This window comes from Myotis brandtii, unplaced genomic scaffold (genome assembly GCF_000412655.1).
Source record: "Myotis brandtii unplaced genomic scaffold, ASM41265v1 scaffold1018, whole genome shotgun sequence".
Lineage (NCBI taxonomy): Eukaryota > Metazoa > Chordata > Mammalia > Chiroptera > Vespertilionidae > Myotis > Myotis brandtii.
Window position 1 is genome coordinate 254280 of NW_005353397.1, and position 7018 is coordinate 261297.

General features: G+C 39.5%; 1 long non-coding RNA gene across 2 annotated transcripts in view; it reads right to left on the reverse strand.

Moving 5' to 3' along the window:
* LOC106725204 overlaps positions 1–7018 on the reverse strand; it is a 32237-nt gene that overhangs the window by 17671 nt on the left and 7548 nt on the right. For both annotated transcript variants that reach the window (XR_001361073.1, XR_001361072.1), the window contains exon 2: positions 738–786. This is a non-coding gene — a long non-coding RNA (uncharacterized LOC106725204). The remainder of the gene's footprint in view (positions 1–737; positions 787–7018) is intronic.

Below are 7018 nucleotides of genomic sequence, written 5' to 3' on the forward strand. Positions count from 1 at the left end.
CACCATAAAACAATTAAGTTATAGCTTAGAGATACCTAAATAAATTAAGAACCTTCACCCTAAGAATAATAAGGTCCCTTCAAAGGAAAGAAAGGCACTACCTATCCATCCCCAAAATAAAGAGATAAAAGAAACAAGTCATTATAATAAGTTTAGCTGAGTCATACCTATACTAAAGGATATAATTATTGAATTAACAGCCTGAAAGAAAGGAATAGTCTGCCTTAATACAAAAAGGGTGCACACATATTTCAATCTGTATGAGAGGGGAAAATGGCAGGAATTTTAAAAAAGAAAGATGGTAGTACAAGTTACATGAGTTTTCTGTAGGACATTTTATTTTTACAACCATAACCCTGCAAACCATGGGGATAATTAAAGACATAATAATTTAATTTGGAAACTGACTATTGAAGCAGTTTAGTCTTACAAGAAAAAAAAAAAGAAATGTTCCTGGAAACTTTTGCTATTTCAATATTTTTTAAAAAGAACCAGACAAATTACCTTCTAGCTAGAAACAACTGTGTAAAATTCAGATGTTGAAATATCAAACTGGAAATGCTTGAATTGACAAATTCTAGCCCTTACAAACAGGCTGAGGAAAATTTCAAACATAGCTATAAAGTAAAAATCCATTATTGGCATAGAAATAGGTTGAACATTCCCATCTTAAATCGCTCTATCTCTTTAATATACCCTTTCCCAAATAATTTATCCCATGATGAGAAAATGCTTACCTTTTGACCTAAAGTAAGAGGGCCAATAGGTTTTTCCATCCACAAGTCTCTAAAAATAAGAAGAAAAAAAAGAAAGTAAGAAGAAAAAAATATTGATTTCTAATAGATATAGTTCCTTATAAGAGTGATCTGGTCACATATGTTCATAGACAAGTCATTTTAAAACATCTCACCTCTTTTGTGTAAACAAATATCCTTTCAGGAATTAGAGACACTCGAGCTTGTATTTCTATAGCACTCACAAGTGGGAACAGCTCCTAAAAATCTCTAAGGATGTGTGCCCACTGAGAAATAAGATGTCTGAGTATCTAGACTTGACATTGAGTGATGTATATTTTTTTTTTGTCATTATTTCCAGATTCCATCAGAGACCTATTGACTGTGCTTTCTAATAGATTCAAAAGTGAAGGTGACCTGAAAAACAGGCCCAACTCAGCTGCAATGTTCAGTCATCAAGGAGGGGGACCAACGCCTGCAGCTTTGACTTGGCCTTTGTGTAAGAAACTCACAAAACTAAGACAGATTTTAATACTAAGTCTCCACAAAAGGAATCCCTGTAGTGCTGGCAAGCTTGGGAATTGGGAGAAAAAGTGGGAAAATTGAAGTAACAAAATATTGGCATTCAGTATTACACTAAGTATAACAGAAGTTAACCAAAATCCAGGCCCCAAATAACAAACATGACACTCACTGAAAGAAATAAATATCTTCCAGTGTAAATGATAGCACAGAAAAATCGTTCTGATTCACCAAGCTTCCTAATCCTTTTAATATTCATAATTATGCTGGTTCTTGCCTAAGCATTAAATGTGCTTATTAAATTTCTCTCTGACAAGCCACACAAAGTAAGCCTTAGTGATTAGATTTGTTTTTGTGCCCTAACATTCCCCAAAAGTTTTGTTTAAAGAATTAAAAATCTACTGTCCAAGCTAGACTCCTGGCTTATCTTAGATTGTTCCAGTGATTTGTTAATTTACCAAAGTGAAATGCATGTTTGTTTGATTTTTATTTCTCTCTCTAGTTTCTCTTTTTAAACATGGGAACAATAATATGGTACCTATAATTGCCATAACAGGGTTATGGTTAAGGTTCTGCAGACATTAGCTTGTGGAGAGTCTTCTGAACAAATATAAGGAGCCATTTTATATTGGAAATATTGCTGTAGAATATTGTAGTAATAGCTTTGTGGTGGCTAACAGAGCTGAAAGTCATAATTACTCATACACTCCAGCCCTCAGAATTCCTTGTTATTGCCCACAATCCTTTCTACTTTTCAAGACCAAAGAACACAATGGTCTATTCGGTTTTTTCTTATTTGACCCTAGACAACTGACGAATATTCTGTTGAAACCCTCCTCTGAGACCTCCCCTAAGATTCCTGCCTACAAGAAAGAAAGAATAAGCCTCAAGACAAAGGACCCAGCCTTGCTCTCCCTCTGAGGAGCAGCCTGCATGCCATTCCCTTCCCCTTCTTCTTACCCTACTTCTCCCATAGGCATGGATCTCCTAAACTCTTGCAACCAAGGGAGCAATGGTCAGTGGCAGCTTGTCCCAAGCGAACCCTGAACCTGTTCCCAAGGCCCACTTTTCTCTGATTTCCCAGAGAGCTGAGGAAGCCCAGCCTAGGCTCTCCTGTTGCTTCTTCTATGCTAAGCCCTTTCTTGTTTTATTGTCCCCAGCTTTAAAAAAATGTTCCCTCATAGTCACCTGGACTCCTGCTCTGAAATTTTTCCTGCATGAAGTTAAGAACCCACACACTACTTGCCAGTCCTAGGCAGATCCGCTAAGGGCCAAGTCCCCTTTCTGGTAACATTACTACTCAATACCACTGAGTTTCAACAGCATTATTGTGGCATAGCTAATTAATAGAGATGGTGTTCCCTTAAAGAATATGCACCATTTGCTAGAGTATTAGTTATCAAAGCAGACTATCCTATATAATAAAAGGTTAATATGCAAATTAACTGAACAGGAATTGACCTGTCGCTATGATGCGCACTGACCAAGGGGCAGACACTCAATGCAGGAGCTGCCCCCTGGTGGTCAGTGCACTCCCACAAGGGGAGTGCCACTCAGCCAGAAGCCGAACTCACGGCTGGCAAGCGCAGCAGCAGTGGTGGGAGCCTCTCCTGACTCTGCTGCAGGCAGGCGGTATAAGGAGCTAGGGGTCCTGGACTGCGAGAGCCCTGGACTGTGAGAGGGATGTCTGACTGCTGGCAGGCGGGCATCCCCCAAGGGGTCCCGGACTGCAAGAGGGTGCAGGCCGGGCTGAGGGCCCCTCCCCCCAACCAGTGCATGAATGTTGTGCATCGGGCCTCTAGTACTTTATAACTATTGAATGAATCAATTGTTTAATTGAACTTAGTAGATTACCTACTAATGTAAATGTGCTATATTTGTGTGATGTTTCCAGTGCTATATGATTAAAATTGAGGACAATTTCCTGAAACAAGACATTTTCCTCCTTAGGCAAAGTTTACCATGAAATGTTATGTTTGAAATTGTATTGAATGAGAAGGTTTCCATTTTCCATTGTTGTTTAGGTCCCTTTGAATGCCTAGTGCTGGCATTTGGGCAGAAACATCTGTAAACTAGAAACAAATTATTTTTCCTCAGGCAAAGGGCATAAGGAACTCTCCATGGGAGCATTATGTGAGTTGAAGGAGATAAGGCAATGAGCATGATATCTAGCCATGAGAGTCTGGGTGCGGTTTCATAATTTATATGTTTAACAAGTTCCCAATAGAGGCAGATACCAATGTAGATTGTGCCTGCAGATTGCAGATTAGATAAGTGGAAAGAAATTTACCAGCCTCAATCATTCAACATGGTCTAGGCATCAGTCTTTTTTTTTTTTCACAGAGAAGGAAATGGAGATAAGTGATGAACTTTGTAAGTCAGTTAAGTAACAGTTGATTAAAAATGGAGACAGACTCATGGATACAGAAAACAGACTGACAGTTGTCATGGGGGAGCGTGGGGGCTGGCTGAAATGGATGAAAGGATTAAGCAAAGAATAAAAAAGAAAGACTCTTGGACAAGGACAGCAGTATGGTGATTGCCAGAGGAAAAGGGGGTTTGGGGTTGGGGGAGGTACAAGAGAGTAAAGGGGGAATAAATGGTGATGTAAGTAGACTCAACTTGGGTTGGTGAACACACAGTACCATATACAGATGATGTATTGTAGAATTGTATACCTGAAATCTATATAATTTTATTAAACAACTAGAGGCCCAGTGCACAAAATTTGTGCACGGGTAGGGCCCTAGGCCTGGCTGGCGATCAGAGCTGATCGGGGTCTTCTGGCTGCCAGCCAGGCCCTTCCTACCCCGGCTGCCAGCTGCCAGCTGCCAGGCAAGACCTTCCTTCATTCCGTGCCACCCTCTGGTGGTCAGCGCACATCATAGTGAGTGATCAAATTCCCAGTCAGTCAAACTTCCAAGGGGACACTTTGCATATTAGCCTTTTATATATATAGATGTCACCCTGCCGGGGTTCTTGTTCCAGCATTAAGAAGGGTTCAGCAATCTGGAGAAGGCTGTGAGTAGATTAAATAGGATTCCAGAGACAAGCATAATTTTGAAAGGCACTTGGGGGTCAGAGGAGCTTAGCTTAAAGGAAACTAAGATCTAAGGTCTAAGGTCTAAGGTCTAAGGTCTAAGGTCTAAGGTCTAAGGTCTCCTACGCTCAGGACCCCATGCTTTTTATTAACACAACTTGTCTTGAGGCGAGGCAGAGATATACACTTCAAAGGGTATACACAAGCATTGTCAGAATGGGGGAATTAGCCTACAGCTGTTTAGGTGTTTGGCCAGTAGGAGGCAATAACATGTAGATTAAGATGCCCTGAGCTGTCTGGCAGACAAGCAATCTTCCCTTTTCAGGTTTGGGGAAATGCCTTCAGCCATTCCCAGATTCAGCCCTGCTATCATGCTGGAAGTGGTTTCCAGCACCACCCTAATAAGTTCAATTAAAAAAAAAAAAAAGAAATCTCTTACTTCTTATCTCATAGAGATGCTATAAACTTTAAATGAGGTTATGACTATACCAGTAAAGTGGTCAGCACATTACCTGGTATATGAAAGCACTCAATAATGTTATAATGATTATTGCTATGATTACTATTTCAGTTTTCTTTTTATTAATTTTAAAACTCATCCAACATAGCCAGTAATCACCTCAGCTTCTTAGTATGTTATGTAATCACTTGGGCCTGAGTTTATTTATCTGTAAAGTGATTGGAATAAATGATCTTTAATATTTTATTCTAGATCTAAAAATCTCTAGTTTTTTTGTGTATTTGTGTTGTTGTTGTTAATCCTCACCAAAGGATATTTTTCCATTGATTTTTAGAGAGACTGGAAGGGACAGAGGGAGAAAGCAAGAAACAGAGAAACATCGCATTGATTAGTTGCTTCCCGTGCTTGCCCAGCCCAGGCCTGGGGATCAAACCTGCAACCCAGGTATATGCTCTTGACCAGGAATTGAACCCAAGACCCTTTGGTGTGCGGGCTGATGCTCTAACCACTGGAAACATGGGCCAGAGCTAAAAATCTCTAGTTTTACATAACAGGAATCAATCACATCTGTCTTAATTAAGGCTTTATACTCACTGAGTGTGCTCCTCTTTCTGACCACAACTCTGATGTCCTGAAAATCTTGTTTCTTATTTGCCTTATCTAAATTTTTTATCCTGTGGAAAACATTTTTTTTTTAAGGAAAAAGTAGATTGGACTTCTTATCAGTTTTTACTCCTATTTATGCCTGGGAACTTATAACTGAGGTACTATAAAGAGAAAAACCCAAACAGGAAAGGTTATATTTTCTGTTCATAGGGTCATACTTTTCCCATTTGTTTTTTGTTTTGTTTTTTCTGAGGCTTTCCTCGAGAAAATCAAAACCCCATTAACAGAAGTGCTACAGAAAGGAAGCTGCTATTGTTTTAATAATATGACTCTAATCATAATAATGTGACAGATTATTTATCATACCCTGAAGAGAGGAATCTCAAGTTGTTCTAGGTTTAGAAACTGAAAGTAACTCACTGACTTCACGAAGGATCAGTATCTAAAATTCTTTATAATGACATTAATATTATCAGTATAACTTCACTTATATCATGAACAGTAACTTAATCATGAGAAAGCAAAACAGAGCAGAAACGAAATGCATGATTGCTCAATGGTGAATTTACCATTGACTATCTGTGTTTTTTTGAAATGTTTTGCCTAAGTCTTTGGCTGAAATTTCTCTTTTTGCTGGGGGAATGTGGTCTATGTGCATATTGCCTCTTACCTGCACAATAACCCCCTCTTGCAACACCAGTTTTCTCCCTGCACACGAAAATGCTCTGATTTCTCCCATCTTAGAAAAATCAAAGCCTCTCTTGGTCCCACTGCCCTCTCTGGCTGTCGTCATCTTCTGCTCCTTTTGCAGTAGCGCGCCTCAAAGCGCTGGGTTATGCACCCCTCCAGTTCTTGTTCCATCTCGAGTAGACCCCGATCGGGGTCTCCTCCATTGCAATAAAACTGCTACCTCCTTGATCACCTTTAACTTCTACATTGACAAATTCAACAGTCAGTTCTTGCTGTCGGTTAATTGTCCCCCCTTTTGAAATACTTTCTCAATTTGACTTCCAGAACACTACCCTTTCCTGCCTGTCCTTCTACCTCAGTGGCTATTCCCTCCTGACCTTCTTTCCTGAACCCTCCTCATCTTCCTTACCTAACATAATGTTGGAATTCCCAGAGTCAAATCTTCACACCTCTCTTCGCTAATTGCATTTATTCTCTAGATCAGTGGTTCTCAACCTTCCTAATGCCGCGACCCTTTAATACAGTTCCTCATGTTGTGGTGTCCCCCAACCGTATCATTGCTACTTCATAACTGTAATTTTGCTACTGTTATGAATCGTAATGTAAATATCTGATATGCAGGATGTATTTTCATTGTTACAAATTGAACATAATTAAAGCATAGTGATTAATCACAAAAACAATATGTAATTATATATGTGTTTTCTAATGGTCTTAGGCGACCCCTGTGAAAGGGTCGTTCGACCCCCAAAAGGTTCGTAACCCACAGGTTGAGAACCACTGCTCTAGATGATCTCACTCCTCCTATGGCTTTAAATACCATCTATGTGCAGATGAATCCAAAATGTCTCTAAGTTCACACCTTCCCTGACTGTTTTTCCTGAAACAATACTCCCTCCTGTCATTTTCTGTTCTTTTTTCTGCTTTATGTTTCTACACAGCACTTACATTTTAGCAGTGATTTTA